This window comes from Pelodiscus sinensis, chromosome 21, assembly GCF_052426305.1.
Source record: "Pelodiscus sinensis isolate ZL-2025 chromosome 21, ASM5242630v1, whole genome shotgun sequence".
NCBI lineage: Eukaryota > Metazoa > Chordata > Testudines > Trionychidae > Pelodiscus > Pelodiscus sinensis.
Genome location: NC_143072.1, coordinates 991,010 through 1,002,577, shown reverse-complemented (window position 1 = coordinate 1,002,577; position 11,568 = coordinate 991,010). Strand labels below are relative to the sequence as shown.

The following is an 11,568-nucleotide window of genomic DNA, read 5'->3' as shown; positions in this document are numbered from 1 at the left end:
GAGTGGTACAGAGCCAGGGCAGGGGTGATCCTGCCTTAGCCCCACTGCACCACCACCCAGGAGCCACCTGAGGTAAGCAGTGCCCAGCTGGAGCCAGCTCCAAACCCCTGCCCCAGTCCTGAACCCCCTCCTGTAGCCCAAGCCTGTGCCCTAGCCCTGAACGCCTGGGACCCAAACTCCCTCCCAAAACCTGTACCCTGAACCCTCTCCTGCACCCCAACTCCCTGCCCCAGGCTCAGCTCAGTGCCCCTTTCACACTCCGAAGCCTTTAGTCCAAGACCAGAGCCTGCACCCTAACCCTCTGCCCCTGCCTGGTGAAAGCGAGGGAGGATGGAGGGAGGGAGGACAGAGTGAGCAGGGACCGGGCCTCAAAGAAGGGGTGGGAAGGAGGTGGGGCAAGGATATTTGGGTTTGAGGTAGATCCTGGATTGCATTTACATTCAAAAAGTGATCTTGTGCTTATAAAGGTTGGAGACCCCTGCTATACAGTATCATAAGCTTTCACGGGCACCACACAGACTAACACTGCTCTCCCCGAGCTGGACTTCCACGGATCAGCTGTTCACGGCATTCCAGCTCTGGGAGGGAGGGGAGGAGCGGGGACGGAGTGCATCTGCGGTGCTCTGAGAGTGCTGGTAGGGAAGGGGGAGGAGCAGGTAAATGTGGGGCTGCAGTGCCCCAGTGCGTGTGAAGCGAATGGAGGAGGGGCCACGGGGCTGCAGGTGGAACCCCAGGGGTCCGCAGGCTGCTACAGCTCACAGAAATGGAAAGCCATTCATGTGGCCCATCACTGGCTTAAAGTGTGTGTGGCAGGGGAGAGGGATCCGAGCCTCATCTCGGAGGCAAGTTTGATAGGACAAAGTGTCTGCAATCCAGCTCGGTCTTCCCCTTTTTTTGGCTCTGTCTGTGACCCGTTGACTCTCCCCCCACACCCATGCTGTACCCACTGCTGGGAGAGCCGGGGAAATTCTCCAGTGGAGGAAGGGCAGCTGGCATTACTGCTGCAGACTTCCCCCCAGGGGCTCTCTGAAGGGAATCACACCTTTCAGGTTTCCTGGAGCTCTTAATTAGGTCCCTGCTGGCAAAGGCTGCTTAAGAAGCATAATGACTGAGTGCATCTCCTGGCTGGTCCAGCCCCTCTTGGCTCTGTATTAACTCCTTAGGGGTTGGGCTTCAGGGCCTCTCCAATACAGCAGAGGTCATGGCAGAGGACAGATCCTCAGCCAGCACGTAGGTCCCAACATTTGGGGCTGCATCAGACACCTCCATCGCCCCCGGCCCCCTGAGCGGAGGCTGCCGCAACGATGCAGCTTCTCACAGGAACAGTCAGTGCACTCTGCCAGTATCAAGATGCCCGCGGGCTTTTTATTTTCCCAGGTAACACTACAGAGCTCCCTGCTGCTTTCAGGAGTCACTGAGGTTTACCGCATTCAGAAATTTCACAGCTTCTGTTGTTAGTGGCACAGGTTCCTTTTAGAGGCATTTTGCATACAAGCCTTTCTGCTTCTAGCTGCATTTTACTGTCTCCCCAGGGCTCAGGGGATGTCGAAGAGGTGGAAGAAGCTTTCAGAATGAGAGGGGATCGGGAGGAGATTTGGGAGGAGATGACTTTTTCTAAAAGCTGCTCCTAGTCAAGAGAAATATGTTTGTGTTTAATATTTAATGGGCTTTCAAAAAAACAGGAACAGAAAACAAAACAAAACTCCAACCCTGACGCTACAAAAGAGCATTTCAAAATAAAACCTTGTCATTCAGAGAATGCTGGGGCTGGAATGTGAACTGACAGGCGCTCAGCTGGTTTCCAGCCAAGGCTGCCAGACACAAAAGCAATCTGGGGATCAGAGGCGGGAACAGGAGCCAACGTACCTGGCTGGATGTGCAGGACGGTGGGCCCCGTCAAGGTGCATGCAGCGTGGGGTGGCTGGGGAACAAACCTAGCATTGAAGAGGGTTTCCACCACTTGGGTAAAGCAGAGCTCCTTGCGGTGTGGGTAAGTAGCAAGCTGATCTGGTAGCTGGGCCCAGCCATTACTGCAGGACAATCAAGCATGCTAAGCTAGTGTACTGCAAGTGGCGTTCCCAAGTGGGCTGCCCTTCTGTGGACAGTTTCAGTGGCTGTGTATGGCAGGAGGGAGCTGAGTCAAGAGGCAAATGAGGAGAGAGACAAGTGGGGTATCACAGATGTGCACACGGAAACATTCTGCCAGTCTAGGGCAGGGTTCCAAAAGCACAGGACTGCAGGGCTCACCCGGGAGAGCTGCACATGGACCCTGGCACCAAAACCAGCCAATGCAACACGCATTACATCATCAGAACAAACACATGGGCCAGTTGTACTCTGAGGGCAGACTCTTCTGAGCCGCTGCCATTTCCCCCGTGGGCTGTGATCTGCTGGCTTCATACAAGCTCAGCAGCCTTAGGGTGAGTCACTGTTTTGGTGAGAAACCTCCAGAGATCATAGAATACTAGGACTGGAAGGGACCTCGAGAGGTCATTGAGGCCAGTCCCCTGCCCCCATGGCAGAACCAAATACTGTCTAGACCATCCCTGATAGACATTTATCTAACCTACTCTTAAATATCTCCAGAGATGGAGATTCCACAACCTCCCTGGGCAATTTATTCCAGTGTCTGACCACCCTGACAGTTAGGAACTTTTTCCTAATGTTCAACCTAAACCTCCCTTGCTGCAGTTTAAGCCCATTGCTTCTTGTTCTAAGTTTTCTCCCTCCTCCTTATGACACCCTTTTAGATACCTGAAAACCGCTATCATGTCCCCCCTCAATCTTCTCTTTTCCAAACTAAACAAACTCAGTTCTTTCAGCCTTCCCATATAGGTCATGTTCTCTCGAGACCTTTAATCATTCTTGTTGCTCTTCTCTGGACCCTCTCCAATTTCTCCACATCTTTCTTGAAATGTGGTGCCCAGAACTGGGCACAATACTCCACCTGAGGCCTAATCAGCACAGAGTAGAGCAGAAGAATGACTTCTCGTGTCTTGCTCACAACACACCTGTTAATGCATTCCAGAATCATATTTGCTTTTTTTGCAACAGCATCACACTGCTGACTCATATTCAGCTTGTGGTCCACTATGACCCCTAGATCCCTTTCTGCCGTACTCCTTCCTAGACATTTGCTTCCCATTCTATAATTTAAGTGTTGCAGACAGTGGCCCTGTGCGATCAAGGACCTGACAGCTGGGTTCATTAGAGAACTCTTAATGCCCCTACTCTTGCAGCTAGAGCCAGTGTGTGGTGTTTATGGGGAAAACTGTGTGAAAATGACAAGCTATGGCTTTAATTTGGAAATAGTTTCCTGGTTGGGATTGCAGGCTGTGGGGCTCTGCAGGGAAGTAGGTGTGATCCAAGTCCACCTGCAGAAAGCAGCCTGGAGCAAAGTGAGTTGACTGGTGTCTATTTGGTTTAAGGAGCAGCCTGCTTTGTCACTTTTGGGTTCTTGTGAATAAGGATTCTAATGTCTACATCAAATAGTGTTTAATTTAACTTGTGCCTGTGCTGTGAGCATAAAACAGTCCAGCTCCTACAGTCACATTCTGCCTCTCTAAATTCCCCAGTGCAATATCAATCGAGTACAGTAGTCTTCACTTCCTGTCCTGAACTGTTGCGTAGTATTGCTGGGTTCCAAGATACGGAGGGCTGCGTGGGTTGGGGGTCAAGCAATCCCACACTTGCCCACACGGGGTGACTGTGGAGCGTGGCATCTGTCAAGCTGTCAGGCAGACTCTGCAGAAGTGCAAGCATCAGATTCTACTCCATCGTCTGCCACAGGGAAGTGAGCCAACACTCTTACCTGAATGGAACAGTCATGGTCCATTAAGCTGCCGTGTAAGGAAAAGCTTATGCTGGCCTTCTCCTGTCATCCCAGCTACTTCTTGCCACGCCCTCAATCCCCATTCACTTGCTTAGATCTCCTAACCTTCAGAGGCTGCATGGCTCTGTCTCCAACTCTGTTCTTTCCTCCTCCTCGCAGCTTCTTTTCTTTCACCCTCTCTCTGGGTGACTTCTTCCCTGCCCACGCCTCTGCTTTGAAATGCCTCACACTTCCCTTGTGCCAGCCGTCACCTACGCCCAGCCTTGCTGCAGGGTTCTCTGCCCTCTCACATCTGCCCCCCTTTGCATTAGTTGTGTGGGCCAGGCCTTAGGGGCGTGTTTGTCCATGTCCCTTAATCAATCACCGGGGGGCAGGAGCTTTGTTTTAATGAAGTAGACGCTGCGCATTTGCCACTTGAGCATTTCTGACTGCCTGGTGTTAACAGCCTGAGCCTCTGCACCCTTGTGAGGTTGAGACGTATCATTATTCCCAGTTCACCGATGGGGGAAACAGACACCAAGAGATGAAGTCACCTGCCCAAGGTTACGCAGGGAGTCCGGGCAGAACTAGGACCTGCAAGTCAATCCATCCTCCCGCCTACTATTTACAGAGGACCACGTGAACAGCGCGTCTCCTGTTTTTTCAGATCTGATCTCTGCTAGACATAAGCAGAATATGCAACTGCATAGGAAACCATGAAATTTGGGGCACCACTGCCCCAAATTTTATGATGCCCTAGGCAGCTGCATGTTGTGTATGGCCGGCTGACTCCAGCAGCCAGCCCCAGTCCCCTGCTCCTCTACAGGCTACACTCAGCTGCCGCTCACCAGACAGTGGAAGGGGAAACTGCTGCTTGTCCCTGACCAGCTGCCCCTGCTCCACCTCTGGCCTGCATCTTGCACTGCTCCCTGCCTGCGCCTCCCCTTAGCCTCCCTCCCCTGCTCCTGCCTCCCACAGCCCTGGGCCTGCCCCCCGCAGCTCCTGCCCCAGGAGCCCTGCAGCCCCTGAGCACAGTCCCCCCCCATGGAACAGCCAGCCCCCTACAAGGAAGGTACCTCAGGTACTCAGGCTGCACAGGGCACCAGATTTCATAAGGTCGGCCTTGGCTGATGGGAAGATGATCTGAGAATGAAATACAGAGATGAGCCTTTCACCATGTTTTTGTTCTGAGTGATGCATGAAGTAGGATTACATGGAATTTCCCTAGTGGTGAGATTGTGGCAGGATGTACCAACCGGGCACTGGACCTGCATGGGTGAACCCTAGTTCCCTGGCCGAGAGAGCCCCACCCCCACAGCCCTGCTGGGCATGCTCCAGCTGGAGGACAGGTATAAAGGCCAGTAGAGCAGCTCAGGCAGGGCTGATGGCCACCGGGGAAGAAGGTGGCCAGAGCTCTGGAGGAAGAGTGAACCAAGGGGGCCAGTCAGTGGGGAGTAGCTGGAGAGGCCCCCACTCTGGAGGATGGTGGTGAAGAAGGCAGCTGCGGTGAGTCCAGTAGGAAGCAGCCCAGGGTGGGGAGTTAGGTCCCAAAGAGCTTGGTGTGTTTGGGGTGGATTCCCTATTCCCACACCACTGACAGGGCCCGGGTGGGCCCAGCTTTCCCCAACCCCATCCCCAGTAACCCCCAAGGGGGCTGGTACAACTATGATTGGTGACTTGGGTTGCTAGGCCATGCTGTTCTGGGGGCAGGGAGCATTGCTACTGACTCTAGCCACTGGCCAGCACTGTCCTGAGAGTAGCACCCCAGAATTGCAGCCACCTCTGTATTGAAAGGTTGCACTGTGTGTGTATATGCACAAGGTGGGGAAGGGGGAGATTTTGTTTATCACACCTGTGCAAAGCCTTCTCCTCCTGTACTGAAGAGGGAGAAGAGATGCTATTGACTGTATGTTCCATTTTTACAAGTTAGTAGTGCAGGGACTGAGGGCCTGAATTCCCAGTAAGAACTGCTGTCTCAGCCATGCTCTAGTCTCCTTCCCCTCCCCCCTGCAGCAGATTTTTTTTTTAAGGGCCTCCTATTCAATAGACACCATATCACTCCATCGATCAGCCTTGGAAGGACAAAGCTCTGTCCTGAGCCTGCCAGGATTCGAACCTTTGTTTCCAAAACAGCTGAGGTGTTGCCTGAGAGATGCTTGTGTTGCGGGACTCTGGTACAGAGGCTGGCCACAGCTGGAGATGGATAGCCGATGGTGTGACCTGATGCTTCGGGGTGATGCAGAGAACCCTCTTTCTAGCAGCCGGTCTGGTGAGTCTTGCTCTCATGCTCAGAGTGAAACTGTTCCCCAGAGTTTGGGGTCAGGAAGGAGCTGTCCCTGCCCCCCAGGGCAACTGAGCAGGGACTGGGTGGGGGACACATCAGAGAAAGCAGTTCACTTTCTCCTGCAGCATGGGACACAGATCTTCCACTGGAGTCATTGGACACATCTTGTCTAATGGGCGGGGGGGGGGGTAGAGGGCTCAGGCCTTGGTGGTCATAGTCTCTTCCTCTGCACATCAGAGTTTCCCAAGAATGGAAATGCTTGGATCTTGTAGCATAACCTAGATGGCACTTAGTGGTCTGTGCCAGACACAAGGGCTGTGTCCAGACTCAGGGTTTTTTTCGGGAAAAGTAGCCTTTTCCCGAAAAAACTTCCCCTGCGTCCAGACTCAAGCCGCGTTCTTTCGAAACTATTTCAAAAGAACGCGGCTTTTCTTTCGATGGCGGTAAACCTCGTTTCACAAGGAAGAACGCCTTCTTTCGAAAGTTCCTCTTTCGAAAGAAGGCGTTCTTCAATGTAAATAGGGCTTCCTCGAAAGAGAGCATCCAGACTCGCTGGGTGCTCTCTTTCGAAAAAGCGGATTGCTCTTTCGAAAGATCCGCCTGCAGTCTAGACGCGATCTTTCAAAAGAGGCTCTTTCGAAAGAAGCCTGCAGTCTAGACATAGCCAAGGAGAGAGGAGATGTTCTACTGGTGCAGTCTGGTCTTAAACTCTGTGAACCAAGCTGCCCCTGCCAGCAGGAATAAAAAGATCCAGTTTGGCCCATTCTCTCACTTGCCTTGGTTCTTTTTGAGCTTAGCTGCCCTCAGGGATTTCTTTATGTAAGGTACCCTCTCCATCTGCTTCATTTAGCATGGACCACTTTCCCCCTTCTCCTCTCCCCCCCTTCTCCCCCAACTCCTCTCTTTCTCTGCTATTTATTTGGAAACTGCCCCCCCTTAACTCCCTTCATCTGAAGAAGTGGGTTGTGTTCGCTTAGTTCGAATTAGGTAAACCTCATCGTACGAGGACTAAGCCTAGTTCGAACTTACTAGTTCGAATTAAGGGGTGTGTAGCCCCTTAATTCGAACTAGTGGGAGGCTAGCCCTCCCCAGCTTTCCCTGGTGGCCACTCTGGCCAACACCAGGGAAACTCTATTGCCCCCCTCCCGGCCCCAGACTCCTTAAAAGGGCACAGGCTGGCTACGGTGCCCGTGCCAGGTGCAAGCCTGCCAGCACCCAGCTAGCAGACCCTGCACCTGGCACGGCTCGAGCCAGCCACCTGATGCCCCCCAGCCCTCCTCCTCTTCCCGGGACCAGGCTGGTGGCTCCCAGGAGCTTGCCCGGGACCGCAAGAGGCGGGCACCCGCCTGGTCTAGTGCGGACATCGTGGACCTCGTCCATGACCTCCGCACTAGGCACAGGAAAGTGGCCATCTAGGGCAGGAGAGCTGCCAGCCTGGCCACCCAGGAGCAGGTGTGCATGAAAATCAAGGTGGTCCACTGAGACCCCCAACCCTGAGCCCTGAGCTTACAATGGCCATCCTGGGTCAGACCAAAGGTCCATCCAGACCAAAGGTCCCAGTAGCCTGTCTGCCGACAGCGGCCAACCCTAGGGACCCTGGAGGGGATGGACCGAAGACAGTGACCAAGCCATTTGTCTCGTGCCATCCCTCTCCAGCCTTCCACAAACTTTGGGCAGGGACATCACTCCTACCCCCTGGCTAATACCACTCCATGGACCCAACCTTGATGACTTTATCTCACTTCTCTTTAAACTCTGTTCTAGTTCTAGCCTTCACAGCCTCCTGCAGCAAGGAGTTCCACAGGTTGACTCTTTGCTTTGTGAAGAACAACTTTCTGTTACTAGTTTGAAGTCTGCTACCCATTCCTTTCCTTTGGTGTCCTCTAGTCCTTCTATTATGGGAACTAATGAAGAACTTTTCTTGATGCACCCTCTCCACCCCACTCATGCTTTTATCGACCTCCATCATATCCCCCCTCCGTCTCCTCTTTTCTAAGCTGAGAAGTCCCAGTCTCTTTAGCCTCTCTTCATATGGGACCTGTTCCAAACCTCTGATCATTTTAGTTGCCCTCTCCTCTCCCACCCTCTCTCTTCCCCTCTCCCACCTCCTTTTCCCAATCTCCCCAAGTTTTGTTCAATAAAGAGAGATTCTATTTTTGACCACATGTTTTCCTTATTTTGTACATCAGGAAGGGGGGCTAGGGAAGGGTAAGTGGAAGGAGGTGAGGGAGGAATGGGGTACGAGCCCCCGATGGGGAGGACTGGGCTGGCTCTGCGGGCTTCTGGGGGTGGAAGCTCTCCTGCAGCCCCCCAATTGCCCCCTCTCCCCAGATGGCAGCCTGTGGCAAGTGCAGCTGGTCTGATGGCCAAGTGCTGTGATGTGCCCAGTGTGGGCACTCAGGGCACTCCAAGCCAGGACTGCTTTGCAAGCCGGGCACCCCTGAGAACTGTCTGTCTGGGGTGGGGGTCAGGTCCCTTTAAGCACAGCCCTCGGCTAGCCTGAGGCAGCAGCTCCACGCTCTAAGTCCTCATCTGATGCCCTGCCGGCACTGCTTCTGGCCATCCTTAACCCCGGTTCAGGGTCCACTTAATTTGGACATGTTAGTTCGAATTAGCAAAACGCTAATTCGAACTAGTTTTTTAGTCTGGATCCGTTAGTTCAAATTAACTAATTCGAACTAAGTTAGTTCGAATTAGCGCTGTAGTGTAGACATACCCTAAGGTGCTGCAGAACTACTTGTTGTTTACGGGTTTGTTTTTTTTTCAGTTACAGATGAACACGTTTCCCCCTCTGAAAGTTTATGTAAGGTACTTATGGCCCCTCACTCCTCTGAGCATCCTGGCTGGCTGGGTAGGGGAGTGGGGGTGTTGTGACAAGGTTAGGCCAGAGGGCTGCTACAGAGTGGGGAAAAGGCAGCCCCAAAAGGGTAAAGAGCCTGCTAATTAGGGGTGGAGGGCTGCAGGGTGATTAGGTGCAACTGGCAGGGAGCTGGCCCAGGCTGACTCCATTTAAGGTCTGCTGGAGGCCTTTAAAAGCCTTCCTAGTGGGCAGGTGAATGAATGAAGTACTAACAGTTAGAGCTGGACAGCAGCGGAGGGAGTCCCAGAAGGAGTGGCTGGGCTACCTACCCCAGAAACCAGCTGCAAGCCCAACCCCCTATACCTTAGCAAAGGGGGGAGGCTGCCAGCCCAACCGCTAGCCAGGGAAAGAGGGACTCTACCCCTAGAAGTAGCGCTGTGCTAATACAGTATCCCCTTGCACAGATGGGGCACTGAGACATGCAGAGAGAGTAATCTACACAGCCAGTGACCGTGACCCTCCTCACCTGGGTCAACACTTGGGTGCCCATTGTCATGCTAAAAGTAGTGGTGCAGGCAGTGTTTGGGGGTTGGTTTGTTTTTAAGCTGTGCCTTGGGCTGGAGTGCCAGGTTGAGCTACATCACCTGCACCTTTATGGTTAGTTCAGGAGGCTCCTTGCTACAGCTGGGAAGACAGAGCCTCGGGAACTTGCCCCAGGTAGAGCAAGGAATTGATCCTAGGCATCAAGTCCCAGGTTAGCACCCCAACCACTGCACAGCCCCCCCAAAAGGAGTCTGAGGGAGAGCAATAATGTCCTGTCTAGTAAGCATGGTGGGAGAGATTCTCTTGAAAGCACCTACATCCCGCACCAGATTACAGTAAAGGCAGGATGGAAGCTCCCGAGTCACTTGCTGGGTCATAAAAGTCTATTGATTGACCCCAAGTGAGAACTCCTCCTCCTCCCCTCCCCCCCAGCCCCACACTGCATTGATCAGCCTTCACCCAGGCACCAATCCACCCAGAACAAGAGGGTCAGGAAGAGCTGGGAACAAAACCCTCTCGCTGATTGGTGGAGAGGCCAGATGCTCCTGCCCCTGCCCCACCCTACAATCAATTAGAAATGTCAGTGTCTGCTTTCTTCACAGCTGGAGCCAACACCATAAGGTCACTCAATACAATCCCTAACAGATGTTAAAACCTGATGACTGGGGAATGAAGGATCTGGGATACAGCAGGGGAATGGATTGTAGGCATGGGGGCAGGGGGAGGATGTGGATTTCAATTTTTTTATATTGCAAGCAGATCAGGGGATTTCACATACGCGCGCGCTCTCTCGCTCTCTCTCATGCAGCTTCAATGGATCTTTTGTACCTGTGCTGGTTCGATGGCAGTCAGTCCCCTCTGGCAAGAGATCCTCATGCACTCTGCTGCCCTCTCAGCGGGATGTAGTGCTGTCACCTGCTATGACCACTCGAATGCATGGCAGGCTGCAACTGGAGTCTGATTAAGAATTAACCCGTTTTTGATTCATCGTGATTACAGGGGCTGCTGCCGGCTCATCCAGTTCTCCAGACCTGCCCGCTTCAAGTCATCCTATTGGTTTCTTCAATGCTTTTCCCTGGGACAGGGGCTTCGCTCAACACATTCTTCTCCAGGGGCATTGAGCAGTTGGTGCTAAGGATTATGGGGTCTGATGACAATCCATAAATCACTCCCACTATTTGATCTGAGGAAGTGGGTCTGGCCCACGAAAGCTCATCACCTAATAAACCATCTTGTTAGTCTTTAAAGTGCTACACAGTCCTGTTTTTTTACTTTACGGCTTGATCCACAGACTTGACAGAGAGGCTTCAGTGGGCTCTTGCTGTATGGCCTTAACTGTTGGAGGCAAGGGAGAAGTAAATAGACAGTTAAAATGGTGGTTGTTCTTTCTCACCTGTTAATGTTATTTGGTTCCCTAAACTGTTGGCGTGTTGTCTGTTAACCCCCTACCCCTTCCCTGAGTGAGTGCAGAAGAATGTCTGAGGTAAACAGCAGGAGTAAACAACAATGCACACGGCCCCCCAGCAGGGTGTGCACACGGCCCCCCAGCAGGGTGTGCACACGGCCCCAGCAGGGTGTGCACACGGCCCCCCCAGCAGGGTGTGCACACGGCCCCCCCAGCAGGGTGTGCACACGGCCCCCCCAGCAGGGTGTGCACACGGCCCCCAGCAGGGTGTGCACACGGCCCCCCAGCAGGGTGTGCACACGGCCCCCCCAGCAGGGTGTGCACACGGCCCCCCAGCAGGGTGTGCACACGGCCCCCAGCAGGGAGTGCACACGGCCCCAAGAGGCCTAGACTCAGAGGCTGCATGTGGCTGATCCTGGAAGGAGAGAGGGACAGACACACAGTGGTGGTGGACCATCAAGTGAAGCCTCCCAGAACGCCCTCTGCTCGGATCGCCTGGCCAGCGGACCAGCTTAGGAGTCAACTTGGGAAGATGAAAGAATATGAACTGCCTCCTGCTCGCCTTATCATCCTGCCTGGGACTGTAAGTGTGATTGAGTGTGGGCGAGATTCCCCTCCCTTCCCAGTTTTAGTTGAATAAACAATCCTTTACACTCCCATGTGGTGATCCCCTCTCCTTAGTGTTTAAAGCAGTTGCAATCCACATCCCCTTGCAACATTAACCA

General features: G+C 53.3%; 1 long non-coding RNA gene across 1 annotated transcript; it reads left to right on the top strand.

Annotated features, from left to right (window-relative positions):
- Positions 1–1,678: 1,678 nt before the first annotated feature.
- LOC142819203 (uncharacterized) lies at positions 1,679–10,953 on the top strand. The gene is made up of 3 exons (XR_012897007.2): positions 1,679–1,990; positions 5,945–6,080; positions 10,247–10,953. It is a non-coding gene; the product is annotated as an uncharacterized LOC142819203 (long non-coding RNA).
- Positions 10,954–11,568: the final 615 nt, after the last annotated feature.